This window comes from Nicotiana attenuata, unplaced genomic scaffold, assembly GCF_001879085.1.
Source record: "Nicotiana attenuata strain UT unplaced genomic scaffold, NIATTr2, whole genome shotgun sequence".
NCBI lineage: Eukaryota > Viridiplantae > Streptophyta > Magnoliopsida > Solanales > Solanaceae > Nicotiana > Nicotiana attenuata.
In genome coordinates this window covers 35,609-54,799 of record NW_017673744.1, presented here as the reverse complement: position 1 = coordinate 54,799, position 19,191 = coordinate 35,609, and the positions used below count along the sequence as shown (strand labels likewise).

General features: G+C 40.0%; 1 pseudogene; it reads left to right on the top strand.

The window, feature by feature from the left end:
• Positions 1 to 18,266: 18,266 nt before the first annotated feature.
• Positions 18,267 to 18,909, top strand: LOC109217152 (annotated as a pseudogene).
• The last annotated feature ends 282 nt before the right edge of the window (positions 18,910 to 19,191 follow it).

The window sequence follows — 19,191 nt, the reverse complement described above, 5'->3', positions numbered from 1 at the left end:
TGTGGGTGTGCAGACTCCGGAGAGGCCCCTTACGGCTCAAGCGCAATATCAAGCAACCTCATGGCATGTAAAACAAGGCCTGAAAGCCTTCTCACATCACACTCGAGGCCTGAAAGCCTCCTCACATAACACTCGAGGCCTGAAAGCCTCCTCACAATACACTCGAGGCCTGAAAGCCTCCTCACATAACACTCGAGGCCTGAAAGCCTCACTCGGTCCAGAAAATATCATAAGCCCCTCGGGCATCAATAAAAATAGTAGTGCTCAGCCCAATTAACAGTGGAAAGTATCATTTAAGTCTCAAAGATCAATTAAAACGGCTGATTTCGTAAATCAGTATAATCAACCGGACTGAGTTCAAGTAGCATGTCAAATAGTGAGGAAGCAGTGATAAAATCCCCGAAGGGTTCAAATAATTGGCACGAAGCCCAAATATGGCAATCAGCCCAAATCATGATAATAACAAATATGTTTCAGTCAAATACGCGATAAAATCATCAATCGGGACGGACCAAGTCACAATCCCCAATGGTGCTCTACCCCACGCTCGCTATCCGGTGTGTAAGTCACCTCAATATAGCACTATGGTGTGCAAATCCGAGGCTTCAAACCCTCAGGATATCATTTACAATCATTACTCACCTTGGTGAAATCTCTAGCTCGCGACGCCCTTGCCCCTCAAACCGACCTCCACGCGTGTCGAACCTATCCAACATCAGAGCGAATACATCACAATATGCCTATGGGACAATACCCAATCGAAAACAAATCGAAAAATAGCAAAAATCTCGAAATTAGCAAAACCCGAGCCTCGGGCCCACTTCTCGGAAATCAAAAAATATAATATCAATGGATTCCTCATCTTCTCACGAGTTCATACATACCAATAACTCTCAAATCCGAGCTCAAATGACCCATCAAATCCCAGTTGAAAAATCTCAAAATCCCAAGCCCTAGTTCATCAATTTTAGGCTTAATTTCCATGAATTTCTAGATGGATTACATAATAAGAACGAGTTTTAAGTTCAATATCCTACCTCCAATCGATTCTCCTTGAATCCCTCATCAATTTCCTTCAAAAAGCTCTCAAAAAGACCAACCATGGAGGAAAAATGACCCAAAATCACGGAAATGAGCTTTTAAAACATTCTGCCCAGTGATATATTTTCCTTCTATGCGATCGCAATACACCTCTGCGATCGCATAGAACAATCTTTCACCTCCCATTTTAACACTATGCGATCGCACAAACCCCACTGCGATCGCATGACCAAAAACTTTACACTACACGATCGCATACAAGGCCACGCGATCGCAATGAACAAAATCCAAGCTCCCAAGAATCCTTCTATGCGATCGCAATACTCCCTCAAAGATCGCATAAAGCAAAATGCTCTGCAACAGCTGATGCCCTTTTTCTGCAACTTTCATAGCCCGAAACTTCCTGTTAGCCATCCGAAATCACCCCGAGGCCCCCGGGACCTCAACCAAGAATACCAACACCCCCTATAACATCATTCAAACTTGTTCCAATCATTAAAACACATCAAACAACACTAAAACCATCATTTCTCATCGAATTCAAGCCGAAGTTCTTTAAAAACTTTCGAAATACACATTCGATCAAAAACCCGACCAAACGACGTCCGAATGAACTGAAATTTTGCACACACATCACGAATCACATAACGAAGCTACAGCAACTCTCGGAATTCCATTCCGACTCCCGGATCAAAATCTCACCAATCAACCAGAAATCGCCAAAATACTAACTTCGCCAATCCATGCCTAATTCTACACCGGACCTCCAAAACAAATTCCGATCACACTCCTAAGTCTCAAATCATCCCCCGAAGCTAACCGAATCATCGGAAATCACATCCGAACCCTCTAACTCAATAGTCAACATCCGGTTGACTTTTCCAAAACAAGCCTTCCTTAAAGAGACTAAGTGTCTCATTTCCTACCAAAACCAATCCAAATCAACTCTAACACACCAAATACTGCAATGAAATATGAAGAAGCATAAAACGGGGGAAATGGGGCAGTAACTCCTGAGACGACGGGTCGGGTCGTCACAGTTAAGTATGTTGGTACTAAGTGAAGCATGCTCGACTCTTCTAGTTCAACTCAATTAGGTCCTCTTATTCATTATTACTACTACTTTTATTAAAACATCAAAAACGGACTCAATCCCTTAAGAAGGTTGTCACGCCATCTATCGTTGGGAAGAGCCACCCGGTTCACAAAAAAACCACATTTGGAAAGAACCGTGGCATTAAGAAAACCAAAGTCTTATTGATCACTTAAAACATGAAAAGATGCTACTAGATTAAAAAGAATCTATTAGAGTAAAATAAGAAGCTCTTTAACTAAATATTGACTACTAAGAACACAAAATAAAGAAGTTATAGAATAAACTACTGAAAGCATAAATGAATATAGAAACTAAGAAAGGAAAAGCGAATATATACATCAATAGAGAGAGAGAGAAGAATATGTACATAAATAAAAAGGAAAAGAAAATGTTATCAAGTTATTACAGGCCAAATGTCATCAAATCAAAATAAACTCCACCCCTTAATAAAAGTAAGCATTGTCCCCAATGCTTAACAAAATAAAATCAAGGGAAAGAGTAAAGAGGACTCCCTTTGTGGTCTCAGTGTCCATAGAAGCATCACCACCCTCAAGCTCCTCCTACCGTATCTTATCGTCCTCTGCTCGAGTAGTAGCCGGGTCGGTGAACATCTGTAACACCGCCTCAGCAGTGTGGGCAGCAAGGTCTGACTCCTCAGACTGGCCGGCTGGTGCCTCTGATGCCTCTAGTGCTGATGGTGGTGCTGGTGTTGCTGTTGCTACTGGAGCTAACTCCATCAGCAGATCAACTGGAAGACCCCCAGCTGCTGCTATCCTGGTCACCTCTTGTGCCAACCTGTCAAGTGCTTTCTTCGAGGCCTAGGATTTCCTCATCTTCTTCACCTGTTTCCCTAGCTCCTCAATTGCTCCCCATGTGCCACCAGAGTGTCGATAATAGTCTTTTGCTTTTCCAGAATCTTCTCAAAGTATCCTCCACTGTGGGAGAAATCTGGGGTGCTGGGGTAGAAGAATGTGCTACAACAGCACTGGATAGGTCAGACATCTTTGTAGTAGCTGTCGACATCCAGTTGTTGAGACTCGCCAGGGTCTGGGAAACTTGCAGCGTAGAGAGTGGATGAGCTGGTATAGGCCCCGTCCTTGGAGTGAAAGTCGATGGAACTGATGATGGCCCGGAAAATAGAGGAGGAGGTATGGCAATTGTATCGGTGGAAGGCTCGACTGTAGTGGTAGACACGTCAGTTGAATCTGTAACTACCACCAAAGGCTCATCACACTGGCCCACGGAAGTAGTTGGCTTACCCTTGTTCTTGATCTTTGGGTTCCTCGAGTCCTTCAAGGAGTACCATGTGAAGGGCTGCTTCGCCCGAAACTTTGTATCAAAACTCCTTGACTCAATTCCCGTATTCGTAAGGTATTGTGTGATGGTGTTTGGATACGGGTAGGAGCTCTCACCCTTCATACCGATCAGAGACATGTTGACCGACATGATGGCACCCATATTGATTGGGTACCCGACCATGATGGATGCAACTAAGACTGCCCGAGGGATTGGAAGAATGTTTTCATTTTTGCTCGGGTCTATCCGGCTGTATACAAATGTTTGCCAACCCTTGGCTTCAAAGTTGAGGGTGTTCCGCTGAATGGGTACCCTTGCTATGATCCATGGCTGTAGTGGTCCTAGAGCTGCTAACATCTCGGCTAGCCAAGGGCGAACCACATCACCCATTTGAAACTTTTCTAGATATTGTACCGGCTCCACATCCTCGAGCCCCAAGTAAGTGTTCAGTGATGTTTGACCAAATCTAACTTTCAAATTTCTCACCTTCGTCACCTTAGTCCCCTTTTTGACATGCGCCACATTGGCGTAGAATTCTCGGACTAAGTGCTCCTTGGTGTCACCACGCTTTGAGAGAACCATGTCCACCCTTTTCTCTCCCGAAATTGTCTTGCCACATTCAGGTTGTATCTATCCAAATCCTTCAAATCAAATTTACGCTCAAGAGTGAGCGATCTTTGAGTCCATCATTCTTGAAACCTGTTGAAAGCATTCAGGCTCAAAAATCTATCTTCCCAGACATCTTTCTTTTTCGACCACTCTAGGCCGGCAACTCGACTATGACCCCCTCGACCGTCATCATGTAATGCATCAGGTATAGCATCATCATCGTCAACTAGAATCGGTGCGGCGGGGAATGTGAGGAAGAGGGCTATCAACCCTGACTATCTTCTTCCGAACCCTCAAAAGAGCTAGCTGGGGAGGAAGGCTCATCTCTGAATTGGAGTCTACCCGAAAACTGCCTAGGCTCCGACTGTGCATCAGGCTACTCTTGCTCTGAATTGTCTTCTTATGCGTCCCTAGACAGGACATATGAGCTTGACTCAGCACGCTCTGGGGCTCTGTTAGTTGTAGCTTTCTTTGTTATTTCTCTTTGTACGACTAGTGGTATATTACCCCTACCTCGGCCTCGGGAGGGTTCACCCCTCCCTTTGTATGTATTACCTCTACCACGAGATCTCACCATTGTCTGCAGTTCATAGAAACACGATTCAGTTAAGTTCAACTTAACAGTATAAAACAGTTGCAGACAGTTGCAGTAAAAACAGAAGCAGGGTGAAGAAGTGAGGTCCGCACAATTATGAGTGCAATCGCACATGGGAAAGTGCATACCCCATAATTTTGAAGTGCGACCGCAGCCCTGATTCTGCATTCCGCATAATTTCTTGTGCGACCGCACAATTGAAGTGCCGACCACACAATTTTGAGTGTGGCCGCACAATTCCATCATAAAACATGCAACTCTTTAATATAAGAGAATTGGTCGATCTGCGGCCGTACACAGTTTTCTATAACCGTAGTCCAATTTTTGCGGACCACAAAATTTATAGTGCGGTCCCAACATTCAATTCACGTCAAATTCCTTAAACGTGGGATCTGCGGACCGTACAATTTCTTGTGCAGCCGCACAATTCAAAACAAATTGCAGTAACTTTAGGGTTCTAACTTCAAAGCAAGATTTTGATGAGGTAACACTAACTAGACATGGTAACTAGTTTACCCATCCCGAAATTAGCAAGTAGGAAGTTACCCAATGCATTAATGCTCAACATGATGATGAATTTTACAATTAGGGATCAAAATAACCGAACTACTATGAACAAAAATTAAGAAAATTGAAAGACTCTAAGGATGGATAGAACATACCAGTAATGTAGTGATGCAAGGAAGAATCAAAAAGATGAAATGAGTGAGGGATGCTTTAATCAAATGAGTGCACAATGCTTTTTGCCTTTTTGAATGTTCAGAGTGTTTAAATTTTTAACAGGAGCATGAAGTCTTCTATTTATACTTAAAACAAGTTGTCAAGGGTTACAGAGATGAGTATTGTCCACATAATTTCATGTGCGGCTGCACTCCTATACCTAAAACTAATTTACCCTGCGATGATTCTACGGTCCGCACATTATTGAGTGCGGCCGTAGAATATTGGGGCGGTCCTTGTGCGGCCGCCGATTGGCATTTTATCTGACCAACAAACTTTAGAGAGTGTGCACTTTTGACTTTCCAGTTGTGCAGTCCGCACAAGATGCGGCCGCAGAGTCCACTCTGTTGTAGCACTCAAATTTGTGTGGTCCGCACATTTTCCATCCTTAGCAAAAAATTGCACAGTCCCTGCAAAGCACACTCATTCCTGTGTACACTTCAAAACCAGTTAGCACAAAACAAGACATATCTAAAGAAGAAGGAAAAGCAAAAGAAAAGGACACATGGGTTGCCTCCCAAGAAGTGCCTGATTTAACGTCGCGGCATGACTCAGATTACCAATCACTTGAAATGAAGAACCGCCACGACGTGGCCATCATCAACTTTTCCCAAATAATGCTGCACTCAGTGCCCATAGACTCTAAACACTTCATCATTCGTATTTTTCAAGTCCAATGCACCAAAGGGTGTAACACCAACACTCTCAAATGGGCCACTCTATTTTGACTTTAACTTTCCCGGAAACATCCGGAACCGAGAATTGAATAACAACACAAGATCACCTTCTTTAAACTCCTTGTTCTGAATGTACTTGTCATGGAAGTACTTCATTTTCTCCTTGTATAAGGATGAACTTGTATATGCATGATACCGGAACTCATCTAGCTCATTCAATTGTGCCACCCTTAAGTTGGCGGCGACATCCAATTCAAGGTTCAACTTCTTCAAATCCCACATGGCCTTATGCTCAAGTTCCACCGAAGATGACAAGCTTTCCCGAACACCAACCGGCATGGAGACATCCCATTTGTTGTTTTGTAAGCCATCCTATAAGCCCATAAAGCATCATCAAGTTTCTTTGACCAATCCGTCCAGTTCGCATTCACTGTATTTGACAAAATACTCTTTATTTCCCGGTTGGAGACCTCCACTTGACCACTTTCTTGAGGATGATAGGGGGTCGTATCTTTGTGAGTGATACCATACTTGGTGAGTAAAGTGTCGAAAGCCTTGTTGCAAAAATACGAACTCCCATCACTTATGATAGCCCTTGGAGTACAAAATCTTGTAAAGATATTCTTGTTCAAAAAATCCACCATACTCCTCGCTTCATTGTTGGGCAAAGCAACGGCCTCAACCCATTTAGACACATAAGCAACCACAACTAGGATGTAGGTGTTTCCACAAGAACTCACTAACGGACCCATGAAGTCAATACCCCATACATCGAAAATATCAATCTCCAAGATGGTGGTGAGGGGCATTTCATTTTTCTTGAGATTCCTCCGGCCTTTTGACATTCAGCACAACGCTTGACAGGCTCACTAGCGTCCTTGTAGAGAGTGGGAAAAGGAAACTGCGACTTAAGACTTTGGCCGTCGTTCTTGCAATAGAAGTACCCATCTCATCAAACGGGCTTTAGAATCTTTCTTACTCATGAGATAACGAAGCACCGCATGATCCGTATGAACAATTATGCACCCATCAAGTACGGGCGAAACTTTTCCATAGCAAACACAATGGCAAGAAGCTCTTTCTCCGTAACGGTGTAGTTGACTTGGGCACTATTCATGGTCTTGCTTGCATAATAGATAGGATGAAAGATCCTGTTGATGTGTTCCCCAAAATGGCCCCAACCGCTACATCACTTGCATCGCACAAAAGCTCAAAAGGAATACTACAATTTGGAGCGGTAATGATGGGAATAGTAGTCAACTTGAGCTTTAGCAACTCGAAGGCTCTCATTTAATCATCATTGAAATGGAATTTGGAATCTTCCTCCAAAATCTTGCACAATAGATTTACCACTTTAGAGAAGTCCTTAATGAACCGCCGGTAAAATCCCGCGTGGCCTAAGAAACTCCGCACACCTTTGACCGAAGTTGGAGGTGCAAGTTTAGAAATCACCTTGATCTTTGCCTTGTTGAATTCACTGCCATTCTTTGAGATCTTACGGACAAGGACAATTCCCTACTCAACCATGAAACGACACTTCTCCCAATTGAGCACCAAATTTGTTCTTCACATCTTGCCAACAATTTGTCTAAATTTTCTAGACAATCATCAAAAGAATCCCTGACCACAGAAAAATCATCCATGAAGACTTCAAGAAAATCCTCCACCATGTATGTGAAGATAGCCATCATACACCATTGAAAAGTCGCTGGCGCATTGCACAACCCAGATGGCATCCGTGAGAATGCGAAAGCACCATAAGGACAAGTGAATGTAGTCTTCTCTACCATAAGGACAAGTGAAAGTAGTCTTCTGTTGATCCTCCGCAGCAATAAGAATTTGACTATAGCCAGAATACCCATCAATAAAACAATAGAAAGCACGACTGGCCAATCTATCAAGCATTTGATCAAGGAAGAGAAGTGGGAAATGATCCTTCCTAGTGACTGTGTTGAGCTTGCGATTGTCCATACACACTCTCCACCCGGTCACCGTTCTTGTAGGAATCAGCTCATTCTTGTCATTGGTGACCACTGTCATGCCCCATTTCTTTGGGACACATTGAACCGGGGAAGTACACAACCCCGGCATCCAACCACTTGATAACGTCCTTCTTGACGACCTTTTGCATGGCTTCATTGAGTCTCTTTTGATGTTCAATAGATTGTTTGGCACCTTCCTCCAAGTTAATCTTGTTCATGCAAAATGCATGGCTTATCCCCCGATTATCTGCCAAAGTCCATCCAATACCATTCTTTCTCTTTTGTAGCACCGCCAAAGTGGAATCTACCTACACGTTAGTAAAACAAGAGGAAAGAATAACTGGTAAAGTAGAAGAAAGGCCAAGAAATTCATACCGAAGATGTGGAGGCAATGGCTTCAACTCCAAGAAGGAAGGCTCCTCAATTGAAGGCTATGTTGGAGGAGTGGTTCTATTCTCAAGATCCAAGGACAATTTGCGGGGCTCATAAGAGTACGACCCCATTCCTTGCAAAGCATTCACACATTCCCATAACTCTCCATTTCTTCATCATCGCAATTGAGCATGATGGCCTCCAAAGTATGTTCCACACTCATCACGACACTCGTTTCATCAATAATCACATCAGTCACTAAGTCCACGAACCAGCACACCTCATTGCTATTGGGTTGCCTCATAGACTTGCACACATGGAAAACCACCTTCTCATCACCAACCCGGAAAGTGAGTTATTCGGCTTCAACATCAACTAGAGCCTTCCTCGTAGCAAGGAAAGGTCTCCCAAGAATGATCGGCACCTCATAATCGACCTCACAATCAAGAATCACAAAATCTGCCGGGAGGATGAATTTATCAACACGAACCAACACATCATCAATAACATCCAACGGTTTCTTCATGGTACGATCCGCCATTTGCAACCTCATAGATGTGGGTCTTGGTTGCCCAATCCCCAAAGTTTTAAAAACCGAGTAGGGCATCAAGTTGATACTTTCCCCAAGATCACATAAAGCTTTAGCAAAGTCGTCACTCCCAATGGTACAAGGGATAGTGAAAGCGCTGGGATCTTCCAATTTAGGATCCATTGAGTGCACAATTGCACTCATTTGATGAGTCATGTTTATAGTTTCACAATTCATCGACCTCTTCTTTGTCACCAAGTCCTTCATGAACTTTGCATAACCCGGCATTTTCTTCAAAGCCTCAACCAATGGCACGTTAATAGATAGAGTCTTCATCATGTCAATGAACTTTTTAAATTGGTTCTCGCCATTTTTCTTAGCAAGCCTTTGAGGGTATGGAGGAGGATGCCTTGGCATTGGTGCCTTAGCCTTTGGGACTACCGGTTCCGGTATGTCAACAATTTGTTCCCTAGACGGGTTCACTTCCTCATAAGTCTCCTCCACGTTGTCATCAATATCAATTCTCACCTTATCATTTGCTTGCACTTCATTTTTTGGGATCTCATCTCGTTGTACCATTTGCTCATCATCCACTAGTTTCTTTTGACTTGAGGTGGTTGCATCCCCACCTTTTCCACTCCATGTAGTAACGGCCATGGCATGTCCCGTGTTGTTCCCACCCTTTGGGTTCACCACCGTATCACTTGGTAGTGCCCCCTTAGGACGAGTTTTCAAAGCTTGCGAGATTTTCCCCAATTGAACTTCCAAATTGCGAATTGAAGTGTTCTGAGAGGCTAGTTGAGCATCGGAGTCGGCATTCTTCTCCTTCATTTGCTTGAACATGTTCTCAATTCGACCCATCTCATTGTTGGAAGAGCTAGGACCTTGAGAAGGATAAGGAAGCGGGTTGCTTGGTTGGTGATACATCAGGGGCCTTTGAAAACCCCAAACCCCGATTGTTGTTGTTGTTCCACCCTCCTTGGTTGTTGCCTTCCCAATAGCCTTGATTATTGCTACTCTAATTTCCTTGGTTATTTTAACCATCCCAATTTTCTTTATTGTTTTGATTGTTCCAATTCACTTGGTTGTTCCCACCATTCCAATTACTTTGGTTATTTGAATTCCCATTCCCTTGATTTCTTTGTGGTCGCCATCGTTGTTGATTCAGGCCTTGATTGTTGTTTCTTTGCCCTTGGAAGTTGTTCACATATTGTACCTCCTCTTCTTGTTCATTGTACAACTCATCGTGATCAAATCCATTATCATCTTGCACATAATTTTCAACATGGTTTTGCACTTGAGGACCCTTTTGCCTTCTCTTGTTTACCATCATACTAACTCCCTCCATTGAATTGACTTGCTTGGGACCTTGCACTTGTTGAAGTTGAACTTTGGCTAGTTGATTCATTTGGTCAACTCGGCAATTGCTTGCCCGTGATCATGTAATTCTTTATGCAAGTGAATCACATTTGGATCACCTTGAGGAACGTTTGCTCTACTTTGCCATGCCGATGAAGTATCTACCATTTCATCAAGAATCTCACAAGCTTCCGCATACGGTGTTGTCATGAAATTTCCACCTTGCAAGTTGGTTGACCACGCATTGATTGGAAGTATTGATCCCCCTATAGAAAGTTTGTTGAATCATAGCCTCCGTCATGTCATTGTTCGGGCACTCTTTCACCATAGTACGGTACCTCTCCCATATCTCATGCAAAGGCTCATTGGATTCTTGTTTGAAAACTAGAATCTCATCCCTAAGAGTTGCCATATGCCCGGGAGAAAAGAACTTGGAAATGAATTTCTCGGCCAAATCATCCCATATCTGGATAGAATGATTTGGTAACCTCTCTAACCAATCCAAGGCCTTCCCCCGTAGAGAGAAAGGAAATAGCCTCAACCGTAAAGCATCCTTGGAGATGTTTTTCTGTTTACTCCCCCAGCAAGTGTCAACAAACCCTTTCAAGTGCTTGTACGCATTTTGATTCGGAGACCAGGTGAAGAATCCCCGTTGCTCTAACAATGTGAGCATATTATTTGTGATTTGAAAGTTGCACGCCCTAATGTGGGGCGGGACTATGGGACTTGCGTATCCTTCAGTCGGCAACACCCGGTGTGGAGCCGCTCTTTGTGAAGGAGGGGGTGGGATGGGAATATTATCTTGAGTCGGTCGGCCTCGTCTATTTGCTTGAGGTTCAAGAGGAACCTCTTCAACTTGATCATGTTTGACGTCCACATCTCCCATAGAAATGTTTCCAAGAGGATCATTGTTGTTGAGAGCCATTGTTCACCCACAATTGTTTCACAAAAGGATTAGTAAATCAAAAGGAAAAGAAGACAATTCACACACAAAACCAAATATATAGCTAAATTCGATTTTAGCTCCCCGACAACGGCGCCAAAAATTGATGTCGTCCACGTCACACCCTCTATTTGAGGTAGTGAAACGGTCGATGCAATAGTAATACCCAACATTGAGTCGGGGTCGAATTCTACAGGGAGCTATGAGATTGTGATTTAGGAGTATATATTACGATATATGAGCTCGAACTATCCTAAATTGCACTTCCACAAACTTTGTTGGTTTTTAGCTAATTAAACTAAGATTGCAACTAAGTACTTGAAACTAAGAAATGATATTTGTTGTTGTTTTTCAAATGTTGTAAGAGGACTAGAGCTGTGACCATGACCTAGGTGTTCGCCCAATGGGATAAAGACTTTTATGTTGTTTCGCTGAACGGGGTGTATTATAGCTCATAACACTGCGTTTCCCACTCAATACCTCTCGGTTAGAGAATGATTTGCCCAATTTGACTTTCTCATGACCAAATGGGTATGTATCGAAACGGTTGATAAGAGCTCAAGTCAGGTTTTTACTATCTCTAGGTTGAACCCATTAATTGGGTTGATAAATTTCTCAATTGACCCAATTCCTTGTTAGCTAGGTTGACCTAGACTAGGTCTCGCTTTCTCAAGAAGAGACTAAGTCAAAAAGGCATAAATCAATATTTTCAACCATTTACTCTCAAATAAAGCATAAACCTAGCTAAATAACAAACACCATTCATAAACAAGCATAAAATTAATCACCCATAAGGTTTACACACTAGGGCTGGGTCACAACCCTAGCTAAGAATCTAGCTACTCATAATGGGTAATGAGAAACTAGAGAAGAAAAGATAATTAAACTAATAATCAAAGATTAAAAGATAAAAATCTAATATTTAATCACTAAAGTAAGCTAAAGTTGCCTAAAGCAGTAGAGGAAAATGGCTGCAGATGTTCAGATATTCAGAAACATGACCTAATTTCGTGAAAGAAGTCTATATATACACAACTGAAAATTTCGGACAAAATTGCCCTTTTGGAGGTTTTGCGACCGCACAATTCCATGTGCGGCTTGCATTTCTTCTTCAGACTTGGCAGGAGCTGGATCTGCGGTCCGCATATTTTGCTTTTTGCCTGCGTTTTGTTCTTGAGTTTACTTTACTCCTTTTTGAGTTGGATTTCATCTTTGTGGCTAATTTTCCAATACTCCGGCATTTAAGCACATTTCATCATTTTTCGGGAATACAATTAAGCACTATGGACTAAAACGGGAGTAAAAAGGCGCTAATAAGCAGTCAAAATATGAACTTATCAAGTTCCCTCTTACAAGGTCAGAAAAGAGACTTGCCTCGTGTAATATCCCATGATTTTTAACCAAGGATATATTAGTTATTTAGTAATTAATCAAAAAAAAGAGATGCACAAAAAGAAAAAAAATTCAACCAAATCTAACAAAAAGAACTAATAAAACAAACAAAACAAAAAGAAGTATGTAAATGGGCCTTACCCGTCAGCAACGTGAGGGCATAGGAGAAACATTAAAAGAAAAAGAAATAAAAGGGCTAAAGGGATTTTGGAAAAAAAAAGGGACGCACTGAAACAGAAGCTTCAATTAGAGTAGAATTGAGATTTAAGAACAAAAAAAAAATTAAAGAAGGCTCATCCAGGTAAGAGGCAAAGAAATCAAAGAAGAGATTTTTTTATCTCAGATTCAGCAGGGCATAAGAATTAGAAAGGAGCGCTGGTTTAGTCCTTGTTCCGCAGAACTCCTACCCTACTGGGAAAGTAAATTTACATTCTTGAGTCACAGCGATAAGCTCCAGGTAATTACATATATTTTCCTCCTTTCGAAAGAGTAGAAATTTGTATACATGATTCTTATAGGACTAAGTAGATATGATTTTGAAATTGGATTAAGAGTTTAAAAGATAAAGTTTAGAAAATTTGGGAAAAAGTCATGAGACTTTTTCATGAATTAACTGCGTATATTATATGAATTGGTCGTATTTAATAGATTTTGGATTTGTTTAAGTTAACTGTAGCAGTGACTTGGGATACTGAAATGGGTCTTGATATTCGAGTGGAATAAGAGGGATTAGTTGGGTTATTATAATTCGGTGAATTAGGAGTCAAATATCAAACCTCGAGGGTTGGACATTCTAATTTAGCTATGAATTAGCCTAAACATGGATATTAACATGAGATCGATATTACGTAATTATAGATTGATTAGAGAAATTTGTACGAATTGCTCGAGGTGAAGCATTTGGTATTTCGGCACGAGTACTGTGAGTAGTAATCTTACCACAATATATTTTTTTATAACATGCATGATTTATATATGATTTTGAAAATAAATGTATTACCGATGCTTTGAAATTGCATGTGGGACAAGTTCTTTACTTGATATGATACTCAACAGTTTACTTGAGATGTTTACCGATTAATCTAAATATTTTCACCGTTACTAGATATGTTTTACCGTTACTTGAGATGTTACAGTTATTTGAAGTATTCTCACTGTTACTAGATATGTTTTACTTTTACTTGAGACATGATTATTGTTACCGAAATAAAATTACAAGATTTGATAAGGAATGATATGCCCTTTATTATTTTGAAAATGCTTTTGTACGAGTATTTACTATTTACAAGAAAGAGTATAAATGGGAGGAGTCTTTGAAGGATCCCGTTGCTAACGGCGGGTTCGGTAGACCTGGTGCACCTTGTATTTACAGATTATCGATTACAGTTATAGCCCTCGCTAGTGGGAAGGTAGAACTAGCATACAGTTATAGTTTTCCCTCGAGTAGGGACCTACAGTTATATTTGACTCCTTTTACGAAGGGGTCCATACAGTTATATAGATTACATGATCCTTCCTTAGAAACCTCCCAAACATAAAGATTTGATATGACACAGTGCATACCTACTCTATTACTGAATTGTTAAATTGATTTCTATTACAGGAAACACATGATCAAACTGACTATTATTACTGTTTTTTTAAAGGGCATTTTAATTTTATGATAGTTCCTAATTATTATTATACAGGCATGTTTTCTGACTTGTCCCCAATTTCAAAAAAAAGATTGTGGTTAAGAGTTATTACTCATTGAGCTAGCGACTCATTCCCCGCTATTTTTTTTTACAGAGACAACAGTTGAAGGGCGAGGATTTCGTTAGTCAGACGCACAAGTTGGTAGTTTCTGGTGAGCCTCGCATTTGTTCGCGTGGGCGGAGATTTTATTTATTTTTATAGTCTTTTCCTTGAACTCTTAGAGTCGCTCCAAAGTCAAAAATCTTAGTGTCTTGAGTATTCTTCGTTATTATAGATTTATGTTGAGTATCGCTCATTCTTATCAAATTTGGAGATAAAGTAGTATTTCTAGTTATTGGTGGGTGGACTATTAAAGGTAGATATTTGTTTTGGTTAATTCATAAGGTCATTGTCATTTGAATTGCTATTAGGATGTTTGGTTACTGATTTGAGACAGGAAAATTTTTTGGGATAGTCCAAAAATAGAGGAAACTCTGTCCAATTTTCTGTAAAATACCGATGACGCTTACTTGGGGGCACTTGCTCCTAGGTGCCGGTCATGATCCTAAATTGGGTCGTGACAAAGTTGGTATCAGAGCCAGGTTATTCTTCTGACTAATAGAGCACATGTCGGCAGTAGAATCTCAATTATGTTATGTAGCCGTCCATTCTCATAATCGTGATTCTGCGAGGGCGTGATAGGATGTGTCTTGTCTTTCTTTCTTATTCCTTCGTACGTGTGTGGCGATTAGGGTCAAATAACTGAATATATCATTACTCATCCTATTCGTGTATGGCTCGGACCAATTACCATATAAAAATGCTACATAGGTACTATACAAGACCAGTGAAAGGTTCATTGCGCCATATGAGGCGCTTTTCGGTAAGATGCGTAATAGAGTCCATTTAGAAAATTTATACTAGTCCACCACTACAGTGATAGAGGAGTGCTATCACAAAAAGGTACATACCTCCATGAAAAAGAAAAAAAAGGATATTTATGGATACAAAAGATATAACAGAATAGGGTCTCTAAAGTCCTCATGCACCTAGAAGATTATGAGGAACAACAAAATATTCTTAATAAAGTTACTAAAGTTGAAACTACTAAGTTTACTATTTCTGATAGTTCAAAGGATCCTTAAAGGTTTTAGTAAAATACTTACCACGTTATGAGCTATAGGATATTTCATGAAGAGGTCTATGGAACAGGCAACTTTTAGCCTAGAGAACATGGCGAATACATGAAATGCTACTGTACTCTTAGAAATGCCAACAAGAGCAACACAACTAATTTGGGAATAATTTCACTAAAGTTTTTATGAATGACTTCCTTCTTGACAGTTTGTGACGTGAACTTGCCTGCTAGATCATTTAAGAAATTGATTTAGACGTTGGGTATACTTACATATAACACCAAAGTTTCTCAGCTAGATATGCAAGCAACCTCTTATGTTTAAAGGCTTGTTGAAAGGTTGGTTAATTGTTTAAATAAGATAGTAACTGCATATGTGAAGACCTGAACCTCTTCTTTAGCAGTTGCATTTACCAGAAAGATTGAAAATATGGACATGATAGGCGTGCAAGAACTCACATAAGAAGATCGAGATTAGAATATCTTTTCGTATGAATTTTACTATGAGTCGAAGATTTAAAAATCAAAAATATTTTGAGATATTAAGCGATCCTTTCGGGTTGCCACTTCTGTGAAAAATCTATAGTAGTTAGACATGTCTTTAAAACTTTTAAGATTCAAGTTAAGAGAAGGAAACCCTAGCTAATCAAGTTGTACTTGATATGGTTGACTCTAACGTACAGATGGATGTGGATTAACTATCCTCTTACCACGCTACCCTCGATTATTACGGAAAGACTATTAGGTTGGTGGACTTCAAAAATCTAGTTTTGTCCAAAAAGGGGATTATAGGTTTTAGAGATGAGCAAATCATATATTTTGAAGACTTAACGGTTATAGAAGAAAGGTTGTTTAGGTCTCATAGATACGGTAAGGGGCACAAGAGAAGAAACACTTAGTTTGAGAAAAAAAAAAGGAGTATCATAATGAGAGATTCTCTAATGTATTCCTAACGATTTACTAGGACTACCTCCAATATGAGAAATAGATTGAACTGACACCTGACACGTAAACTGTATCATATGGCACCAACAGAGTTGAGAGAGCTAATTGAATAGTTGAGAGACCTACTGGATACATGTTTTATCATACCGAGTGTTGCACCATAGGGTACACCAATATTGTTTGTGAAAAAAAAGGGATAAGTCCTTAAGAATGTGGATCAACTACAGATAACTATTTAAGATAACAATACACAATAAATACCCATTGTCTTGTACAGATAACGTATTTAATTAGTTACAAGGGGCCATCGATCTTTACTCTGGTTATCTTCAACTTAGAATACGAAATGAAGATATTTCGACGTTTTCCTTTAGTACTCGGTACAAACATTATGAGTTACTTCTAAAGTCCTTTAGATTGGCCAATGCTCAATCCACATTGATATGTATAATGGATATGGTGTTTAAAGTTGTTTCCCAAAAAAAACAGTTTTTACTAACTATATTTTGGTATATTCTCATATCCGGGAAGAGCACGAGAATCACTTGAAAAATATGTTAAAGACACCGCGGAAAAATAACTTTTTACCAAGTTCTTCAATTGTGAATTTTAGCTAGATTCGGTGGTGTTCATAGGACACATATTATCTAAGAATGAAAAGACGGTAGATTCTGAGAAGATAGAAACAATTCATAAATGGCCGTGACCCATTTCTCCTACAGAGATTGACTTTTTTTTGGCTTGACATGCTACTATATATAGGCAATTGTGTAGGATTTCTCTAGAACACTACCACTCACCAAGTTAAAAAAAAAATTGCTAAATTTCAATGGATTGAGGAATGTACAACGAGATTCCAGAAGCCCAAGGCATGTTTGAAAATCATACCAATGTTAGCCTTATTCCAATAGGCTCTAGAGGATTCATGATGTTCTGTGATACATCTAAGGTAGGATTAGGATATTTTCTCACGCAAATAGTCGCGTGATAGCCTATGCTCTAAGGAAATTGAAGAAGCTCAAGTCATATTATGCATTTCATGATTTGGAGATGGTCATAGTGGTATTCCATGGTAAGATTTAGAGACACTATTTGTACGAAGAAACCTATGAGATTTATACCTAGCACAAGAGCCTGAAGTACATTTAAAACCAACAGAGATATAAATATTTAGCAATGCCGATGGAGGGAACTACTGAAGATATAATTATACTATTTTGTATTGTTCGGGAAAGATAAATATTATAGCTTATGCCAAAAAAAAATATGGGTGGTTTGGCGCATTTAGCTCCTGTAGAGATACTGCTGGACGAAGATATGCATAGACTAGAGGGTACACGTATTTGATTCAATGTGAAAAAAATAAAAATAAAAATAAAAAAATAAAAAAAAATTATTTGACATGTCAGTATGTTAAGGCAAGAACCGGCGACTCACAGGCCCATTAAAATAACCCAAGATTCTGAAGTGGAAATACAATAGAACAATACATTATATGACTAAATTACTCGAACCATTAGAGGTATGATTATATGTGGGAAAGTTATAAATTGGCTTACCAAGTAGGAACGTTTCTTGCTCGTCAAAATCTCTTATAGTGAGGTAAAATATGCATAGATACATGAATAGAAAATTATCTGACTCAATAGAGCTCTATTTTCCATTAGCTCTAATAGAGGATCACATTCACCTCACGATTTGAAAACCTTTTCATGAAAAGTTGGGTACACGAGTAGATCTTAGTACTAGTTTTATCGCACGCAAACGCAAAGTCCGAATATGCTATACAGATCTTGGACGATATATTGAGAGATTGTATTATTGAGTTTGGAGGTAGTTGGGACGCTTATCTACCTTTAGCCGAATTTGCTAACAACAATAGCTTCCAGTCCAGTATTCGGATGGCGTCGTACGAAGCATTACATGGAAGAAGATGTCGTTCTCCTATCGGAAGTTTTGAAGCTAGTGAGACTAACTTACTTGGACGCGACTTAGTACGAAAAGCTATGGACAAGGTCCAATTGATCAGATAGAGATTACTTGCAGCTCAAAGTAGACAAAAGTCTTATGCTGATAAGAGAAGAAGAGATCTACTGTTCACAATTGGGGGACAAAGTGTTCCTACGAGTCTCCCCTATGAAAGATGTGATGCGGTTTGGGAAAAGAGGCAAGTTGAGCCCTAGGTTTATAGGACCGTATGAGATACTAGACCGAGTGGGAGCTGTGGCTTATCGTTTGGCACTTCCTCCTGGGTTGTCTTTTATTCATCCAGTGTTTCACGTCTCAATGCTAAGAAAATGTATATCAGACTCATCTCAAGTGCTTGAAGTACCTGCTATACTGCTTGATGAGAAGTTGTCTTACGAGGAGGAACCGATGGCTATTGTTGATAGGCAAATAAAGAAGCTACGGTCAAAAGAAATTGCGTTCGTGAAAGTCTTATGGAGAAACTTTACCGTTGAAGAAGCTACTTGGGAAGTAGAAAAAGATATGCAAGCACAGTATCCCCATTTATTTCAGTCTACAAGTATGCACTTGTTGTAAATTCGGGGACCGAATTTTTATAAGGTGAGGAGGATGTAATATTCCATGATTTTTAATCAAGGATACATTAGTCATTTAGTAATTAATCAAAAAAAAAAAGAGATGCACAAAAAGAAAGAAAATTCAACCAAATCTAACAAAAAGAACTAATAAAACAAACAAAATAAAAAGAAGTATGTAAATGGGCCTTACCCATCAGCAACGCAAGGGCATAGGAGAAAAATTAAAAGAAAAAGAAATAAAAGGGCTAAAGGAATTTCGGAAAAAAAAGGGACGCAGTGA